This window comes from Protopterus annectens, chromosome 9.part0 (assembly GCF_019279795.1).
Source record: "Protopterus annectens isolate FY-2018-M chromosome 9.part0, PAN1.0, whole genome shotgun sequence".
In the NCBI taxonomy this organism is placed as follows: Eukaryota; Metazoa; Chordata; order Ceratodontiformes; family Protopteridae; genus Protopterus; species Protopterus annectens.
The window spans coordinates 1,866,493,006-1,866,513,449 of record NC_056743.1 but is presented as its reverse complement, the minus strand read 5'-3'; positions in this window follow the sequence as shown (position 1 = coordinate 1,866,513,449).

Genomic DNA, 20,444 nt, shown 5'->3' with positions numbered 1-20,444 from the left:
TTGGGGTTTTTTCCCCTTTTTAAAATTTCCGGGGTGCCTCCAACCCCCATCCCTTCTTGTACTGGCCTTTGTCAGGGACATGACACCATTGCAACCTCTCCACGAGGATAGGCATGACACTCTTCCCTTGCCTATGCCACCAAGTTCTACTAATTGAACTTGGGTCACCTGGATCATAGTCAGGGCTTTATTCCTCTATGCTACTGGTGAGGCAAAGTATTATCTATCTGTCTATCTATCTATATGTCTTTCTCTCTCTCTACATATATATATATATATATATACACACACACATATACAGTATATATATATATATATATATATATATATATATATATATATATATATATAAATATATCTATAGTTTTATATATATATATATATATATTTATTTATTTATTTTATTTTACATTTGTTAACCGGGCTAGTCCAACTGGATACATGTCCATTTCAGTGGAGGCCCGAGGAGAAAACTCCATGCTACTACTTAACAAGTTAAAATATACAGAATTTTTGCAATAAAAGAAAACATTTGCTTTAAATTTCAATAACTTTTCCAGAATGTATAGACACAAAGTACAATATGAGACTTAGCAGGTGAATAAGATTAGATATTTTACTTAGTTACAGTATTACTACATTATAAGTGAGAAGCAAATTTAGATTATGTAATCTATTAATAGAGATAGGAATAGTTAAGAAGTGGAAGTTGTAGGTATACTAAGAGTTAGGAGGAGAAGGAGAGGGAGAGTCAGAAGAAAGGGAAAGAGGGAGGGAAAAAAAGAAAGAAGTTAGCCAGGGTTATAGCAAGAGCATAGCCAGTGGATGGTTAGGAAGATTTTGCAGGTTTTGTTTTTAAATAATGGTGGAATTGGGAGTCAGGGATGTGAGGTCTGGTGAGTAGTTGATTCCAAATTTTGCCAATTGAGTTGGAAAATGTGGAGTCACCACTGCTATGTTATTTGATGAGAAGTTGAATCAGTATTTTTGTTAGAGGAAGGCGAAAGGTTCTTCAGAATTGGTATAGGGTTTTATAAGGGTGGAGAGAGAGCATTGGTGTGTTCTCTAGGTGATGAAGGGCTTTGTGGACAATTGTAAGTTGATAGTATTGTATTAGTTGGGGTGGTTCCAGCCAACCTAGTTTTGTGAGATTCAAGCAATGGTGAGTCCTATATGGAGAGGCTGCTAGCAAATCTGGCAATGTTTGTTGTATGATGTGGCTAGTTTATTGAGATTATGCTTAGAAAGATTAGTGTATATGGGAAGCATATATAGTAGAATTGTAGAGATTAAGTGGGTTCTGGCTATATTAGATCTGAAAGCTTCAGGAGTTAAGCAAGATCTGATTCTGTAGAAGAACCCTAGTTTTCTGTTAGTTGTTTTTATTGTTGAGTTAATGTGAAAGCCAAATTTTAGTTGGTTGTCAATAGTAATACCAAGAGTTTGGTTGTTTGGTCTGGAGTGATAGAGGTGCCATTGTGGATGTGAGTGTGAAATCCATTGAGGGAGACTTAGGGTGTGGGTGGAAAGATGAGAAGTTTGGTTTTTCTTGGGGTTGAGGAGGAGACAATGATTAGCGAACCATTGCTCTATGGTGAGTGAAGGTTTTTGTGTGAGGGAGTGAAAGTTCAGTCTGAGTTGAGGCCAGAGCAGATGATGGTAGTGTCATCTGCATATTGAATACACAAAGAGTAGAAAAGAGGTGTGTGGATAGATGAAGGTCATTTTATAAAATGGAAAACAGAAGCGGACCTAGATGGAGCCCTGAGGGACTCCTATAGAAGGTGGGGAGAAGATCAGAGAGATGGTTGTCCCAGGAAGAACTGCCTGTTCTGCGATCTTGAGATAGGATGTGAACCAGCAATGCAAGATTGTCCAGAGAGGTTTTAAACTAGCGATGTAAGAGGAGTTGGTGATTAACCATGTCAAAGGCTTTTGACAGGTCAACAAATAATGCTGAAAGAGGGAGTATTATTGTTGCGATTTTGTTTATAGAGTCTATGAAGGATAGTAAAAGGCTGTGTTAGTACTGTGGCATGGTGAAAGCCATGTTGGCAGTTAGCTAGGAGATTGAAGTTTAGTAGGTGGTTAAGTAACTGTTTGTGGATACATTTCTCCATTATTTTTTGCAAGAGGGGGATAGTAAAAGCTATGGAAGCGGGAAGTTAGAATACTCTGTAGAGTCACCTCCTTTGAAAAGGGGGATAATATGTGAAAAGGATTTTCCATATAGAGGGGATAGTACTTTCCTTTGCAGGTCCTATTAATCAATACAGAGATGGGGTAGGCTATAGCTTTTTGCACTTAGTTGGAGGTATTCTGCTGGTAATTTGTCAGCTGAGGGGTTGTTGGTTTAAGTTTTTGAAGTAAGGACAATATATAGGAGGTGGGTATAGGTTTAAGATGAAATGGGGGGTGGAGCTAGGGGTTAATATTTTGGAGGTATCAGGGTTTTGTTGGTTAGCTAGTTTTAGTATAGCTGAAGTAAGAAGGTATTAAAAGGCATTAGCTGTTTTGTAAAAAGGAGAGTCAGGGTTAGAGCCCTAGTGGATTAGGTGTGACAGCTTTGGCAGGGGATAGCAGTGTGTTAATAGCAGTCCAAAATTTATGTGGTTGGTGAAGGGAAGATTGTTGTAGTTGAGTATAGAAGTTTCTTTTATCTTTTAGGATGGCTTGTTTGTCATATTTCTTTTTGTTTAAAAGTGAGATGATCAGTTATGTTTTTAGTGGTTCGCCATTTAGTCCAGGCTTTGTTTCTAAAAAGTATTAGTTGTCTAGTTGTGTTTGTGAGCCATTTGGCTGTCTTAGCTTTCATTCGTATTGAGCATGAGGCATAGTGTTCAAGGATGTTGAGAAAAGTATTATTGAAATGGTTTACAGCATCGTCTATAGGGAGAGCTTTAAGAGGTGACCAGTTAACTTGCATAAGTTCATTCTGAAACAGATTGAGGTCAAAATGTTTTTTACTACGGGAGAATCGAACTTGGGTTGGGATAGAGAAACTAGTTTTATGCCTGATAATATAGGTTAGGGAGTGATCACTGAGGTCATCTGGGAGGGTTCCTGTTGTATATTTTTCCTGGGGACTATTCGTTAGGATCCAGTCAAGTATGGTTTCTTTATTATTACATTTGTTTGTTCTTGTTGGGGAGGTTATGTTTTGTGTGAAGCCATGGAGGTTAATAAGGTTAGATGGATTAGCATGATTACATAAGTACCAGTCACTATTAAAGTCTCCTAGGAGTATAGTTTCCTGTAGGAGGTTAAGTGAAAGCCAGTTTAGTAGGTCTTCTAATATGGTAAGGTTTTTGCCAGGGGGAATATAGATACAGATAATATTAATAGTTTTGTGAGGGTTGAGTTGAAGTTTTGAAATAATAATTTCAACATTAGTGTCAGTTGGGAGGGTATGATTTGTTTTACTTATTTGCAATCCGGCTTTATAAAATATAGCTATGCCGCCACCTTTTTTGTTTAAGCGGTCTTGTCTGAGGATATTGTAGCCAGGGGGGACTATTTCATTATCTTTTATTGAAGGTTTGAGCCATGTTTCTGTAAGACAGAGAATGTCAAACTGTTGGACTGTTGCTCTCATGGATTAGTGGAATTTTATTACAAATGCTACGTATGTTTAGATGGGCAATAGAGAGTGATTTTGGGGGTTTAGTTGATACTGTTGGCTTTGTATTAACTGGTTGTGAGTTAGTTGGTAGTGAGGATGGGACAGGGCCGGGGTTGGGGTGTATGTCTCCATCTAACAATGAGCAAATTAATATAAGGTTATAAAATTGAGGGGGGTTGCAGTAGTAAATATCATGTTTTTTATGATTATGAATAAAGTATTTAATGTGAGAGAGACGATGATATTTAGGTTGGAGGTATGAGGTTTTATAGATGGCACTGAGATAGTTTATGGATGTAGTAGGGGGAGTAGATAATGTATGTTTGCGTGGGATGGTAAGAGTTGAGGGTAAGGGATATTCGTAGGAGGTTGAGAGATAGGTAGAGGTGAGAGTAGTTAGAAGAGTTAGTAGTAGTAGTGGGTAGTAATGGTTAGGCATGTTAATTAGAATTGGAGTGAGTGGCTTGAGAAGATATGGTCTAGAGAGTAAAGAGGAAGGGGGAGGGAGGAGAGTGTTATACATGGGGTAGGGACAGGATCTAGAGGGGGGAGGTGAGGATTATGGATAGGGTGGGGACAAGAAGTGATTGTGATTGGTTCTGAAGAAGGGAAAGGTGTGTCTTTGTGGGGATAAATGTAGAGGTTGCAGGGGCGGGTGGAATTTGGGGGCAGGGAGGGGAGCGGAGTGAGCCCGAAGGGGCAGAAGCAATTGAGGAAGACACAACAGAGTTGTAGATGTACAGAGAAGACAATCAGTAAGGTGGAGAAACAAGCAGGTAAGCTTGTAGCAGGTATTGTGAAAGTAATAAATGTAAGGTGTGGTGAAGTGCAGGTTTGTAGCAGAAAAGTAAAATAGAAGAGAGATATGGCAGGGGCCAGAGAGAAAGAAAAGAGCAGTTAAAAGCTAGGAGATCCAGGTACAAGACAAAGGTACTGAAGAGTAAAGGAGTAAGTAAATAGGCAATAAACCAAGTCATATAAGGATGCCACCTAGTGGCCGGCAGGTATAAATTAGGGTTATGCAGGTAAGAAAGGGGTAAATGGGGAAAAATAGTAAGGGTAAAGAAGTGTTAGGGGAAAAAGAGAGGATGTTTACACTGGTGACTATGGGAGTGTAACAGATAAGGGTCTGGAGAAGTATAGAGTTAAGAACTAGGGCTGTTGGCTGCTGGCAGTCCTGGGCAGGTAACTAGAGTAGGATACTCAGGTCAGAAGATTTGTATTTAAACATGTATAAGTAACATACTTTTACAGTCTCCTTTGTATGAAATCACCGAAGATAACAGGGTTGGGGCTTAGTTGACACAAATGCTGGTCTTCCAAGAGGGCAGAGTCACTTGTGTAGGTGATTGCAGGGTCCAGTTAGTCAATTTTACAGTCTCCTTTGTATGAAATCACCGAAGATAACAGGGTTGGGGCTTAGTTGACACAAATGCTGGTCTTCCAAGAGGGCAGAGTCACTTGTGTAGGTGATTGCAGGGTCCAGTTAGTCAATCTGAGTAACCGTCCAGCACCAGGTTCGGGACGTGTAGCAGCCAAGCAGCGTGTTGGGAAGAAAGATATATATATATATATATATATATATATATATATATATATATATATATATATATATATATATATATACATTTTATATATGTTCAGTGTTATCAATTCAAACTCAGAGCCTTAAAAGGCCTTCTATAAATTTACCTCCATCATGTTCAGTGTTATCAGTTCAAACTCAGAGCCTTAAAAGGCCTTCTATAAATTTACCTCCATCATGGCTAGAAGCACTCTGTCACCCACATAATGGTTTTTAATTTTCTGATCTTAAGTAGTAAAGAATTCCACCAACTACTGGCCCTGAAATTAAAAGAATTTAATTTTACCTTAATTTCCTATTTCAACTAGATAATTATTTCTAGTGTTTAATTCCTGCTTCAAGTTTAAAATACCAACAATAGCTCCATAAATTTCTGAGTGAATACATTTGTGTATTGCAATTAAGTCCTCTAAATATTCTGTATTTCATGGAAAATAAAGATAATGCTTTCAAATGTCTCCTGCAGCATATACCCCTCACTCCTTTTATTTGTCAAATGAAAAACGTGTATCCTTTCAAGTACTTCAGTCTGTACCATATTATAAATACATATAGATCCACCATATTAAATCATAGATCTTATAATTACCTTATAAACAGGTAATAATACATCTCTATCCCTATTTACAATAGTCCTAAATAATTGTCTTATTTTCACCTTGCACCTTTTAATTGTGTTCGTTAAATGAGACTCAGAATGTAATCCCATATCAAAATGTATTCCTAAAGCATTAATACCGTTCACCTTCTCAATGATACAATTATTCATTGTAAACCATTAATACCATTCACCTTCTCAATGATACAAATATTCATTGTATAAGGATAATATGGATTATTCTTCATAAAATGGATAGCACAGGCCTTTGTCAGGTTTACCTCCATATTATTAATAGAGATCCTTACAAATAGCTCATCCAAATATCTCTGTAGTCTGCTCTGGTCTCCCAAACTAGTAATGACTGAACCAATGTTGGAATAATCAGCATATTTACATATCCATAACTCATTATGAATGGGAAATATTGCCATAAATATCCCAAACAAAACAGTCCCCCCAAAAAATCCTTGAGGTAGACTACAGGAAATTGTTTCCAATTGTGGACGAGTGTTTTTAATTTTCCCTCTGCAAGTTAGATGAGGCACACAGCTCATTACCCAACTTATAACATATTGATTTGGTTTACCTTTATATCGTCGATCACACTTTGTTGACCTGCCACTTAATCGGCTCATTTATGCAAACCAAAACCACAAAAAATTTTAAATATCGAAAAACATTCGACATTTCCGGCCACGCCACACCTCCACACCATTGCTACTATGGGTCAAAAAGGGGCGAGGTTTTGTCATTCGCTTATTCGGAATTTGATGTTGGAGACATTCGCATTTCAGTATTCGTGGAAGTCGTTTCGCCCATATCGGGATAGACGATATAAAGGTAAACCTATTGATTCATGTTATGTTTTAACATTATGGAGATTATTTGATGATGAGGAATGGAATCAAAAACCTTCACCATATCCAAATAGATATCTACTGCTAACCCCTCATTTAATATCTCCCACAATGATTGACAGAAAGACAGCAGATTTGTCTGACATGGCCCACCTGAGTAAATCCATGTTGAGTGATATCATGATTCAAACCCATAGCCTCTAAGGTATATTCAAAATGACTTTCTCAGACCATTTCCCAATAAACATGCCAAATTAATTGGTCTAAAATTATTAATTTCAGACAAATCCTCACTCTTTGTAAATTGAACTACTACTGACTCTTTCCATAAATTTTGGACAAACCCTGTTACTAACAGCCTTTGAAATAAATTTAATAGACTGGAGTAATTGAACTTTTTATTGCTTTCAAGAAATAAATACTTTTTAATCTCATCTAGTCCAACCACAGAACATTAATAGATTCTTAAAGAATGTTTCAATACTATTTAAAAATAAATTGTTGTAGAGATCATTATCATTAAAAAGAAAATGATCTTCAACCAGATTATCAGCCTAATAATATCTTAGTCGCAGACTCTGAATCAGTTATTACATTGTCATTCCACATTTTATTATAAAGAAATATATTACACTTCTATGGATTCAAATGTCAATAAACTGATTTCTTATTATTAAATGTTTGACTAGAAGTTTCCTTTCATACCCCTGTCTAACCTGCTCAAATGCCTCCTAACAATAATCCTGATCTTTTTATACATATATTTCCTTATCACATCCATTAGAATGATGTCTTACTGTCCTCTAGAAATATCTGCTTCTATTATTAGCTTTTAATAGCTCCCTATTCCATCATTGAGATTTATATTTTATTGACCTTACAGGAGCTAATGGAATATATTTTTCAATACGTTGGTTCAAAAATACATAAAATAATTCCCAACCAGAATCAATATCAGCAAATCATAAACATTACTCCCAATTCCATTTATTTATTTCTTCATTTACTTTTTAAAAGTCCATTCCATAAAATGCCCTTCTATTTTTTAACCACTTTTGGGAATGAAAGGAGGTTATGAATATTTCCATCCAATACTATTATGGTCTGATCCAAGCAATTAAAGTTCAATTATACATTCTAATGCATTCATATTCAAATTGTCCAAGATGGACAAACTGATAGTGGCTGCTCACTCCCATCCTCTCTGTCCAGCTCTGTCAGACACCTCACATACTAATGGACCTTTAGTCACCTGGGCCATAGTCAAGGTTTTATGCCTCTGCATCACCGGAGCACTCACTACCTGTGTGTTTCCTTCAAAGAAAAACATCAGAAGTGATTTGGTCTTCCACACATTGTTGACAGTCAAGTTTCTCTGTGCACTTCATTGGTTAGGATTGTCTGATTTGTCTCTGCCTCACAAGTGACACTTATGGGAGTTAGATTTTATGCAATATTACTGAAGTTATTGAACTAAAGTTTTTCTGTGATTAAATCCATGTAGAGGAGGACTTTCATCCCTTATTTTGGAGAGGCAAGAGGTTTTATGGCAATTACGCTTGGATGCTTGCCATTACCCTGGCCTGAATGAAGTGATTTCATTAGCGTGTATTTTGAAATTAAAAAGCTTAGAGAGATAGTGGTTAGGTGGTACAGCTTTAGGGACAATGTTGTATTTTATTTTATTTTGTTTAGTCTCAGTTTCAATTTTAATATGTAGGGTACTTAATGCTTAGTGTATTTGAATGTTTTATCATATTGTACACATAAAAGGGAATGTCATGTTTTATTTTATTTTATGTACGGTTATTTTATGCTGTATTTTTAAGATTTAATTGCAGTATATATTAGTGGGAAGGGATGTTGTCTGATTGGTGCACATTTAGATTAATTAACCAAGACAATATATAAAATAATGGTTTGAGAATATGTTTGATGTCTGAGGAAGTCAAGTCACTGACTTGACGAAAAGCACTTTACGTTTATTGTTGAATAAATAGGTTTGTTTTTAGCTACCTCCTTGCAGCGCTTTTGCTTGTTTTTTCTATAATTAAATATATTATGGAGTTAAACCAATAAGAAAAACTGAAATACAAAAATAAATAAATAAAATTTAGATACATCAGTATAAAGTAGATGAACAAAACATACAAGCAGTCAATTCTTCACTTCCCTAAAAGATGTCTCGGAGTAATACAAGTTCTCTTTCTAGGACTGAGAGATACAATCCTGAATCAATGATTGTAGAAAGTTCCAAAGGATGACAGATAAGTATGCAAAACAGGAGACAATCTGGGAAAATTAGCAGGCACTCCTTGGAAGAACAAAACTGGTGTACAAAAGAATAAGTTAACAGCAGGTCAACAAAAGTATGTTAACAGCAGGTCCTTGTGGTAGGCAGGACCTTGGTCATAAGGAACCTGATAAAAGGGACTTAAAACATTGAAGACTGATGTTGCTGCAATGGGCAGTCACTGTAACTCATATAAGTCTGGGATAAACAGCTCAAGGTATCCTGCTCTACTGTATACTATGGCTATCGGGTTTTGGGCTGACTTTACAAGATCAAAATCTGTGAACATTAAAGAAAGTGCATTATAGAAATCAACAGAAGAGAATGCTAGAATGTGAGCAATGACATTATGATCATTCCAAGCGATAAGATGCTCAATCCAAAAGAATGGTTGGGACTTACTTCCAAATGGCTAGGTTTGATATTAAAAGCAAAGCCTGTGGGATCAAACATTCAGGCCAGATGGGAGTAAATAAAAAACATAACTCTCACCTAGGCAAACCATTATTGTTGTTATATATGGGTTTTATTTTTGTTTCTGAGTTGTGTCATGCAGTTGGTGAGCATGTGCAATTGTGTGCTGCCTGTCAAATGCATGACTGGTGCGGCCTTTGTCTGACTGTTACAGGATGAACTCTCATTACTACAGATGTCACAAAGTCCTAGATGGATCATTTTTACTCATTCTGTTCTTCCAGATCCTCATTTTCAACCAAGTTCTTCCCTGCCATTATGGGAGGTGTAGGAAAGATGTATTTCAGAACTAAGGAGTGCTGTCAAGATAATATCAGTGCTGTCTGAAGACAAGTATGGCAAATCTTTCCTCCTCATTTTTAGGTTCTTGAAAGAAAACAAGGAGATGCATAGAATGGCTTAAAGAAAACTTGGATACCAGTTTAGACATAAAGGAAGGATTTGTTCTCAAGAAAACCCCATCTTTGTGAAAATTGACATAAGGATGACCCTAAATAAGAGTTTGCAAGTCAGATGCTCATCCTGCAAAAGTCGAAGAAGTCAATAAAACTATTTTCCATAGTAAGAACTTCTAATCAGCATGATGAGCTGGTTTAAATGAAGCAAGAGTGATGTTTTTAAACAAAGCTAAGACCCCAAGGAGAAGCCACCCATTTTCTAGGAGACTTTGCATTTAACCTCCCTTTCAAAAACAGTATAACATGGGAATGCATTAAAAGGGGATGATCCATGGGCAGACATACAGAAATGGTTGACAAATGAACCTTAATAGAGGAATAAGAAAGACCAGTGGATAATAGCTTACACAAATGTTGCAGAACTAGAGAAATACTAGCTTTAGAAAAGGTCCCAGTTCTTGTCTTGGTACCAACTAGAAAATATTTCCATCTACTAATATATGACTTTTTTTAGTTGCTGGCTTTCTTGCTTCCTTTAATACCTGATGCACAAGCTCCGAAAATAGATAGCTAAATGATATTAAAATCACCCAAGCAGTTAGTTGAAGATATTTTCAAATTGGATATATCAGACACCCTCTGTCCTGTGTGAGCAGGTCCAGTCTGTCAGGAATTTTGTGGTAATTGCCACTGGCCATTTTCAGAAGAAGGGAGAACTATTGTTGCCTGGGCCGGAAGGGTGTCACCAAAATGATCTTTGGAGAGGTGTTCTGAATCTTCAGGATGACCCTTGATATCAATGAAAATAAAGGAAAAGCATACAGTAACATGCTTGGTCAAGAAAACAAAGAAAGCATCTGTTGTTTTCTACACCTTCTTGCATGGAGTTGATTATTGTGAATGGATACAAATAGATCCAAGATGTTCCCCACAGCTGGAAGATTCCCTTCTTCAGTTTCCACTCATTAGGATCCATCCTGATCCTGCTCAGCTTGTAATAGTTTGTGAGGTGATAATATTTTGAGCTTTGAAACTTGCCCAGATTTGTTTAGAAAGGAAAGATTTAGGATTCATCACCAAAATGATTATTTCTTTGGTATCAGAAACATTTGTGAATAAAAAACTTCACCTTTGCAAGAAAGGGGACAGATTCTAACACCCCTGAGTTAGCAAATACTGAATGATGAGTGTAAAAAGAAATTTGATCTGGTGAATGAGGAAGAATTCCTTGAAAAGGAAAGAGAGATTCCCAATGACACCTGTATTCCGGATGAATCACTCTCAGAACCCACTTCTATGAGACTATTTGTTGCCAAAAAGAGAAATGAAGGTCCAGATTTTGGGGTAGAATTAGAGGCTTGTCAGTACAGGAAGTAGAATTCTTTAGATAGTTATTCAGATTTTTTAGACCATTCTTGTTTCTGAGGGATTCCTCCTTTTATTTGGGAACCCCCCTTGCCATTACTTTTAAAAATGTCTGCTTACCAGCAACTCACTGTGTCTGTTTATTTTGCTTTTTGTAAAATATTGCAGATCCAGCTGTAAAAGCCTTGGCAAATTTGAAGAAGGAAGGCTGAAAAATCTGAGAAATTCACTGAATCAGCTTCCATCTTTCATCACAATTCTTAAGGTCCTAGTAACCCAGGACCCATCTGAGTTGGGGATTGTTGGAAAAAGCCTGAGTTTTGGGCATTGCTATTGGTTAATTTGTGTTAAAACTGTTTAATTTCACTTGCATTTTAGCCAGAGGTCTGGCGTGAACATGAACTAAATCCAAGGCATCCAATGTGTTCAACAAAAAAATAAGTATATTTTAAGCTTGCATTGCACTTTTTTGAACTGTATTTTACTTAATTGCTGCTTAATTTTTGCTATTTTTACTGCTGTGACTTTCTTTTTATCTTCTCATTTGAATGGTTTGGATCTGTGCATGAGGGGACTGCTGCTGCTTAAGGTATTTTCTAGTGAACAGAGTTATTTATGGTACTGCAGAGCTTGCTAGGTGTTTATTTTATCTTCTCATTTGGATCTGAGAGCCAGAGGACTGCTGCTGCTTAATTCTGAATGGAGTTATTTATGGTACTACAGACCTTGCTAGGCATTTATTTTTAAATTCTCATTTGGATCTGAGAGTGAGAGGGCTGCTGCTTAAGATATTTTCTTATTACTGCTTGTGTGTGTGTGTGTGTGTGTGTGTGAAAATCTCCCCCAGGTGAATACACCTGTGGTGGCTAGAAGTACTCAGGTTCAAACCCTGTACCTTGGGTACAGGTAAAAAGAGCCTAAAGTCCCTAGCCACCACCACTTGTGAACTTATTCCTCATTTTTTTGTTCTTTTCCTCATTAAATCTGTGGCAAATCACTGAAGGACTGAATTCACTAAATATTGACAGGCACTGGAATTTCAGACTTCATATTCTTCAGAAAATAAATGGTTAACACAAAACCTTTTATTCTAGCAGTTTTCTAAGTTCAAAAGATCAGTATCTGAGTTTGTCCCTATTTTGGGGCTGTATTCCCCCATTATTGGCTTTGTCCAGTTTTTTTGTGCTAAGATGTTGAGAGCTATGGTGAGAAGTGAGAACTGAATTCTGTATTCCCCCATTATTGGCTTTCTTCAGGTTTTTTGTGCTAAGAGGTGGAGAGCTATGATGAGAAGTGAGAACTGACTTCACAAAATGATAGCCATTTAAGTTTGTCTTCCTATCTTTTAGGAAACTGCTGATTTGGCAAAGTGTTATATTGCTCTGACTAAAGTGTACAGAGTCCTGGGTTCAAGACCTGGCAGTGAAATGCATGGTGGTAACACACATTTTATTCTAGCAACTTTCGAAAATTATATAAGCAATGTTTAAAATGTGTCCCTGGTTTTTGGTCTTTTGTCCTCCCCCCCCAAAAAAACTGAAATTGAAAATAAGTGCGAGAAGCTGTGCAAGATGCCCATGGCTTACACTAATGTCATTCTATATATATATATATATATATATATATATATATATATATATATATATATATATATATATATATAGATAGATATATACGTATACACACATAGGTTCATAGGTTCATAGGTTCATACTAGGCTATCTGCCTGGGGCATTTACAAGCCTAGCCTGAGTGTGTTTGGCTTTCGCCACCCTTACTTAGAATTGAGTTTGCTATGCCCTATTTAAGGTTAGTTTACTGAGCCTCTGTCTAGCAGAGACACAGAAGTAATCCCTGGGGTGAATATACGATCTCCCATCCACTCATCAAGATTCCTCTTGAAGAGAGTCAGCGAGGTGCTCTGCCTAACATGGATCAGTATTCTATTCCAAAGTGAAGGGAGCCTCTGTGTTATGAATCTGTCCCTCCAGCACATTCTATTTAGCTCTGTGCTGAGGTTCAAATCCCTCAAGCGCGTGGTTCTAAGGGATTTGGATTTTCTGAGGTGGGGCATGTCCATTAATTCTGGGTTAGACATAGCTTTGTATGTCAGGCATAGATCGCCTCAAAGTAGGCTGTATGCGACTGAGTAAAGTTGGAGTTTCTTTAACTTGGCAGCATATGGCATCTGCTTGAGTCCCTTGATCCTCTTTGTGAGGTACTTTTGGGGTCTTTCCAGCTGCTGCAGGTGGCGGTTTAGGTACATCCCAAAGGGGGCATTGTATTCTATGATGGGTCTGATGAGGGATGAATAGAGGGACACTATTACCTCACCTGATCTGGATGTGAATCCTTTAGTGATAAGGTGGGCTATGTAGAAGGTCTTTCTAATCACTTTGGCAATGTGGTTGTCAAAGGAGAGATTGCTATCAACTTGGGTCTCCAGATCCCTAATTACATCTTCTGTATTTAATGGGTTTCCACCTATATGGTAGTTTGTGGGCACTTTATTTTTGCCAAAGGGTATGACTATACACTTCTTGGCATTCAGCTTTAGGCCATGGCTCTGGCACCAGTTATCCGTCTCTGTGAGACCTTTTTGAAGGATGTTCATGTCAGCTGGAGAGTCAATAATGGCTCCCAGCTTGTAGTCATCCATGAACTTAGTCAGCCATAGTCCTCCCGTGCTGGCCTGTACCTCGGAAAAGTAAATGCCAAACAAGAGAGGTCCCAGGACCAAGCCCTGTGGGACACCACTTGTGACCTGTTTCGAGTCAGACATGACTCCGGCAATTCTGACTCTGTGGGTTCTGTCTTTGAGCCAGTTAGCTACCCATCTTGTGACATAGGGGTTTATGTTTAAGCTGGATAGCTTATCTATGATGCCTGAGTGGGGTATTGTGTCAAATGCCTTTGTGAGGTCCAGATAGGCCGTGTGGACTACCTTCCCTTCATCTATGGCCTTGGTGACTGTTTTGAAGAAGTCAACCAGGTTCAAGAGGCAGGATCTGCCCTTGACAAAGCCGAACTGAGTAGGATCCAATATCTGTAGGTCCCCAATGTCTTTGTTTATGAGTTCCATGATGATCCTCTCCATGGCTTTGCAGATAAGGCTAGTCAGGCTTATGGGGCGATAGTTACCAGGGTCTGTTTAGGCACCACCTTTGTGGAGCGGGACCACTGTTGCTGTACGCCATTCTTTGGGTACATATCCCGTAGTGAGGCTGAGATTGTACAGCATTTTTACGTGTGGGTTTAGTTCTTTTTGGAGTTCATGTAGGATGCAACTTGGGACACCATCTGGTCCCATTGAGGCACTGTTTTTTGCCTTGGAAAGGGCGGCCTTCACCTGGACATCTGAGATGTTTGGGAGGCTGCACTCTACTGGGATAGATATTTGTTCTTTAGGGGGGAAGGGGGGGAGAAGTTTGCAATGAACCTGTCTGCCAGGATGTTGGCAATGTCTGTGGGTTCAGTGTATTTTTTGTCATTTAGAATCAACTCTGAACATACCTGGGAGTTGCATACCAGGTTCCTAACATAGCTAAAGAAGGCCTTGTGATTGTCTTTTGTGTCCTGTGCAATTTGTCTTTCGAAACTGTCCTTGGAGGATTTTATGAGGGATCGTAATTTTTTGCTAGTACTGATCAGAGATGCCTTCCCTTTTAGGGATTTTGCTCTATCATGTAGTAGCTTCCTCTTTCTGTTGTACAACTTATTTATGGCTGGGATCCACCAGACTGGACGCCTGCCTTTGGACGCTTGGGTCTTGGTTTTGTTTGGGATAGCATGGTCCATGCACTCCTGGAGGTGTCCATAGAATGCGTTTATATAGGAGTCCGTGGTTTGGGCCGTAGTCTCCACCAATCCTGGGGCCTTGAAGGTTTCCACTTCGGATTTGAGAAGTGTGAGGTTCACTTTTGAGAAGTTCTTCACTGTGGTTTTCTGGGCTGGGGTGGGGTCGGGTTTTGGATATCCAGTGAAATTAATTTATGGTCTGATCTTACCAATGAGGGGAGTACCTCTGGTGTGGAGCATAGGGTCCCCATGTTGGTGATGATCAGGTCCAGTATGTTTTCCCCTCTTGTGGGAATTTTGACCAGTTGTTCCATAGCATTTGAGTTTATGAATTCCAGGAACCTTTGGGCTATGGTGTTGGGGCTTGAGTAATGCTCCCAGTCAATGTTAGGGTAGTTGAAGTCACCCAATATAATGGTGTTTGGAGAGATCTTCATGTTCTCCAGTGTTTTCAGGAAAGCCAAGTGGAATTCCTGATTTTGAGACGGTGGTCTGTAGCATGCTATAAAGTGAAGTGGAGTTTTGCCCACTGGGATTCCTGATTTTGAGACGGTGGTCTGTAGCATGCTATAAACTGAAGTGGAGTTTTGCCCACTGTTAGTTGCACATGGATGGTTTCTGATGCTTCGTACAATGCTACTAACCTGGAGGTGTGGGTATCCTTGATAAATATAGATACTCCCCCCTCCATTTGTGATTCGGTCCGGGTTTTGGGGCCGAAAAGCATGGTATGAGGTATAACCTGGTAGTGCTGGGGTTCTCTCTGGAGCCTTGAACCAGGTTTCTGTCACTGCACAGATATCGATGTTCTCCATACTGAGGAGAGATTCAAGTGCGTGCATTTTGAGGTTTAGACTTCTGGTGTTTAGCAGCATTACCCTTAGTTTTTTGTTCTTAGTGTTTTCTAAGGAGGTGGGTTTGACTTTTGAGCCTTGCCTAAAAGGCACTATAGGGGTGGCAAGAGCCTTTGCCAGTATTTGAAAGCCCAGGGGAGACAGGTGCAAGCCATCCCTTGCGAAGCAACGTGGCTTGTCAAGCATGTCATCCCAGGCTGACAGACACTGGATCCCCTTTGAATGACACCAAAATTTTAGCCAATTATTAAAATCGATCATTTTGTCTTTATATTGTGGCATCATTCTAGGTGAGAGTAAGATGCTGCTCAAGGTCAGAGTCATACCGGCCTGGGCTACATGATCGGAGAGCTCCTTTATGTCTCTTTTCATGTAGTCGAGGGAGGTACGTCTCAGGTCGTTCACACCAGCGTGTACTATGACCGAGTCATACTTGTACTTGCTTTGGAGCGAACTGAGTGCTTGCATAATGTGGCGGATCCTAGCGCCCAACAGGCAGCTCACTGTGACCTTCTCTTTGTTCAGCCTAGTGAATGAACGTCAGTGTGCCTGACTATAGAATCACCTATTACAAGTGTGTCAGGTGTGTTGTTCTGCCTTAAGGGCTGTGACTGTTTGGCACTCTGACTTTGCGGGCTATGTGTTGCTCATGTTTTGTTGTGGGGTAGCATTTGCTTGGATGTTTGCTTTGGAGGTCTCTGCTGTTTAGGTAGATTTTGGATTAGAGCCTCCAAATATGTTTTTGTGTGCTTGTGTGGTTGGATTGCTGTTGTGGTAGGACTATGTGAGACTGGATTAGTGCTGTGTGATGTTACCTTCTCCTCCAGACTGGTTACACCAGTTTTGAGGTGAGAGAGTTTGGCCTCCAATTTAGCTATATGGTTGCATCTCTCACATATGTTTGATCCTGTTTGGAGGAGGAGAGGGTTGTCAGTGTACATGAGACAGTTGTAACATTGCCTCAAGATTCCCAGATTCACCACTTGGACTGGAGAGGAGACCATTAACTGACCTTTGGACATGCTAGAGTAGTATAGGGGACTCTTTTATCACACAGTGAAAAGGACCAATAGGGGACAAGGTAGTCTTAGAGGGTATATGAGGATGTAGTGCTTTTAGTATATTAGTGCTAAAATGCAAGATTGCTTATTTGGGCAAGCAGGGTCTTAGATTAAGAATAGGATGCTTACTTTGATAATTAGAGCAGTTCCAAGGGAAAAAGTGAAGAGCAGACTCAGTAGAGCCGGAAAAAGATTAAACCTGATTAGGCGGCGCTGTCCGATGCTGTGCTATGTGCATGATCGTGCAAAGCCACGCAAAAGCGGATTTTTATGCAGGGAACTTCAAAGAGCTAGAAATGGTCCAAAATGACCAATTACTACTAGATTCTTGTGCTGAGGTCACTCCTTCAGGGACAGATAGGCTGTTCAAGGCTCCCCACTCACACTGGTGAGCAAAGAAACTTCCTTCTATCCAAGTAAGGTAATGGGCAATGCAGGAACTATCCCAAAGTCCAGAATACAGCAAAGCCTGTATAGGGGACTATTCTAGCCAAGGAAAGGCGGGAAACAAGGATATTTTTTTGTTTTTTTGTTTTTTTTCAAGAAAACAACAGGAAAATGCAAGAAAACAACAGTATATTAGATGCACAGGCTAGCGCACTTTAGTGGGCAGCCTCAACAGTTAATTTAAACAAACAAACTTTAACTTAAGTGCAGGTAATAAAAAAACACTAAATGCAGTTAAATTAGCAGTTTAACTTCGTTTTCAGGAAGAAAGGAAGGTCGCATTATATTACACACACACACACACACACACACACACACACACACACATATATATATATATATATATATATATATATATATATATATATATATATATATATATATATATATATATAGTGTGTACGTGTAAGTAGACTTTTATGATGGAAATGTTCTGAATTGGGCAGTTTTGTCATTATTGGTTCATGCATTTTCTTTCATTGCCTACTGGAAAAATGTTCAAACAATAAATTTAAAATGCACCCTAACTTAAGTCTAACAAGTGTGCTGTATTATACAAGGAATATAATTTAATAAGTCAGAGTCAGGAAGGTGTATCAAAGAACGCATGTATATTTCTTGTTTTGGTTGCAAGGGGCCTACGATTTGAAAACAGCCCGAAGTTAATCTTTATCCACCGCTGGCCAGATGCATTTTCTTTGATGTCATAGGTTCATAGGTAGGTACTAGGCTATTGGCCCTAGGGCCTATATAAGCCTAGCCAAACGGTACCCTGGCTTTTGCCACCCAAGAAAATTATTTTCCTGTGCCCCTGTCAAGCAGAGCCACAGAGGTGATCCCGGGGTGAATTTCCTAGCTCCCATCCAATCAACAATATTTTTCTTGAAGAGTGCTAATGAGGAGGTTTGTTTGATATAGATAGGTAGTTTGTTCCAGAGTATGGGAAGTCTCTGAGTCAGGAATCTATCCCTCCAGCATGTTCTGTTTATTGTGGTGACAAGGTTTAGGTCCCTAGAGCATGTAGCTCAGAGGGATTGGGATTTCTTTATGTGGAGCATGTCCAACAGCTCTGGGTTTGACATAGCTTTGTATGTTAGGCAGAGATCGCCTCTGAGTAGGCAATATGCAACAGAGTAAAGCTGGACTTTTTTGAGATGGTCTGCATAGGGTATCTGTTTGAGGCCAGTAATCCTCTTTGTGAGGTATTTCTGTGGCCTTTCCAGTTGTTGTAGATGTCTTGTGAGGTACATACCAAAAGGGGCATTGTACTCTATAATGGGTCTAATGAGTGATGAGTAGAGGGGAACAATGACCTCTTTTTTCCTGGATGAGAAACCTTTTGTGATGAGGTGTGCCACATAGAAGGATTTCCTGACTACTGTGGCGATGTGATTATCAAAGGAGAGACTACTGTCCACCTGTGTCCCAAGGTCTCTTATCACACTTTCGGTGTTAAGTAGACTACCGCCTATGTGGTAGTTCATGGATACAGAGTTTTTACCAAAAGGGATGACAATGCACTTTTTGGCATTGAGCTTGAGGCCATGGCTTTGACACCAGGCATCTGTCTCAGTGAGGCCCTTTTGTAGGATGTCCACATTGTTAGGCGATTTGATTATGGCTCCTAGCTTGCAGTCATCTGCAAACTTTGTTAGCCAAAGACATTCTGTGTTAGCCTGTACTTCAGAGAAGTATATACCAAACAGGAGAGGACCTAGGACTGAACCCTGTAGTACTCCACTTGTCACTGGTCTGAAGTTGGATTTAGAATCTGCTACTTTCACAGTGTGGGTTCTGTCAGAGAACCAGTTGGCAACCCATCTTGTGACATAGGGATTTATACCTAGTTTAGTGAGTTTGTCTATAATTCCATAGTGGGGGATGGTGTTGAAAGCCTTGGCAAGATCTAGATAGGCTGTGTGTACCAACTTACCCTCATCTACAACTTTGGTAGTCCATCAGGTTTAGGAGACATGATCTGCCTTTTACAAACCTGAACTTGGTAGGGTCCAGAGTTTGGAGATTACCAATGTCATTGTTTATAAGTTCCATGATGATACGCTCCACAGCCTTGCAGACCAGGCTCGTCAGGCTAATGGGGTGGTAGTTCCTGGACTCCGTGGTGACTCCCCCTTTGTGGAGTGGGATAACGGTTGCTGTGCACCATTCAGTGGCCACAAAGCCTGAGGTGAGGCTATGTTTGAACATGGTACTTAGATGGGGTGCCAGTTCGTTCTGTAGTTAATGTAGAATGCAGCCTGGGGATGTTGTCAGGTCCCATGGATGCTGGGTTTTTGGCTTTGGAGAGTGTGTTTTTTACCTGTGCAGCCGTGATTACAGGTACTTAGCATTCTTCCGGTATAGAGATGGGCCCTTTAGGGGATGAGAGAGGGGTAAAGTTAGCACTGAACCTATCTGCCAGGATGTTGGCAATATCAGTTGGTTCTGTATATTTAGTGCCATTGTGCTGTAACACAGAGCAGATCTGAGTGTTGCCATTGAGATTCTTGACATAGCTATAGAATGCTTTATGGTTGTCTTTAGAATAAGTGGCGATTTTGTTTTAATAACTAGCTATGGAAGATTTTATGAGGGATCTCAGCTTCTTACTGAGGCTGACCTGAGGGATTTTACTCTTTTTTGCAACAGCTTCTTTCTTCTGTTGTAGAGTTTGTTTATGGCAGGGGACCAACAGATTGGCTTCCTTTTTTTGGAAGATAGCATCTTGGTTCTGTTAGGGATTGCACAATCCATACACTTGTGTAAGTGCTTATAAAGTGCAATTGTATGGAATTCAGCAGTCGTATCTCTATTGTCCGTCAGCATGGGTGTCATGAAGTTTGCCACTTCTGTCTTAAGAAGCGTGAAGTTGGCTTTGGAGAAATTTTGTACGGTGGTTTCCCTAATGGGAGTGGGGGCTGGGATGTGACTGTCTAGGGTGATTTGCTTGTGGTCGGATCTGACCAACGACGAATTGACCTCTGGTGTGGAACACCGGTGGCTCATGTTGGTAATGACCAGGCAAAGGATATTGCTGCCCCTGGTGGGGGTGTGGATAAGTTGATCCAAGGCATTGGAAATTATGAATT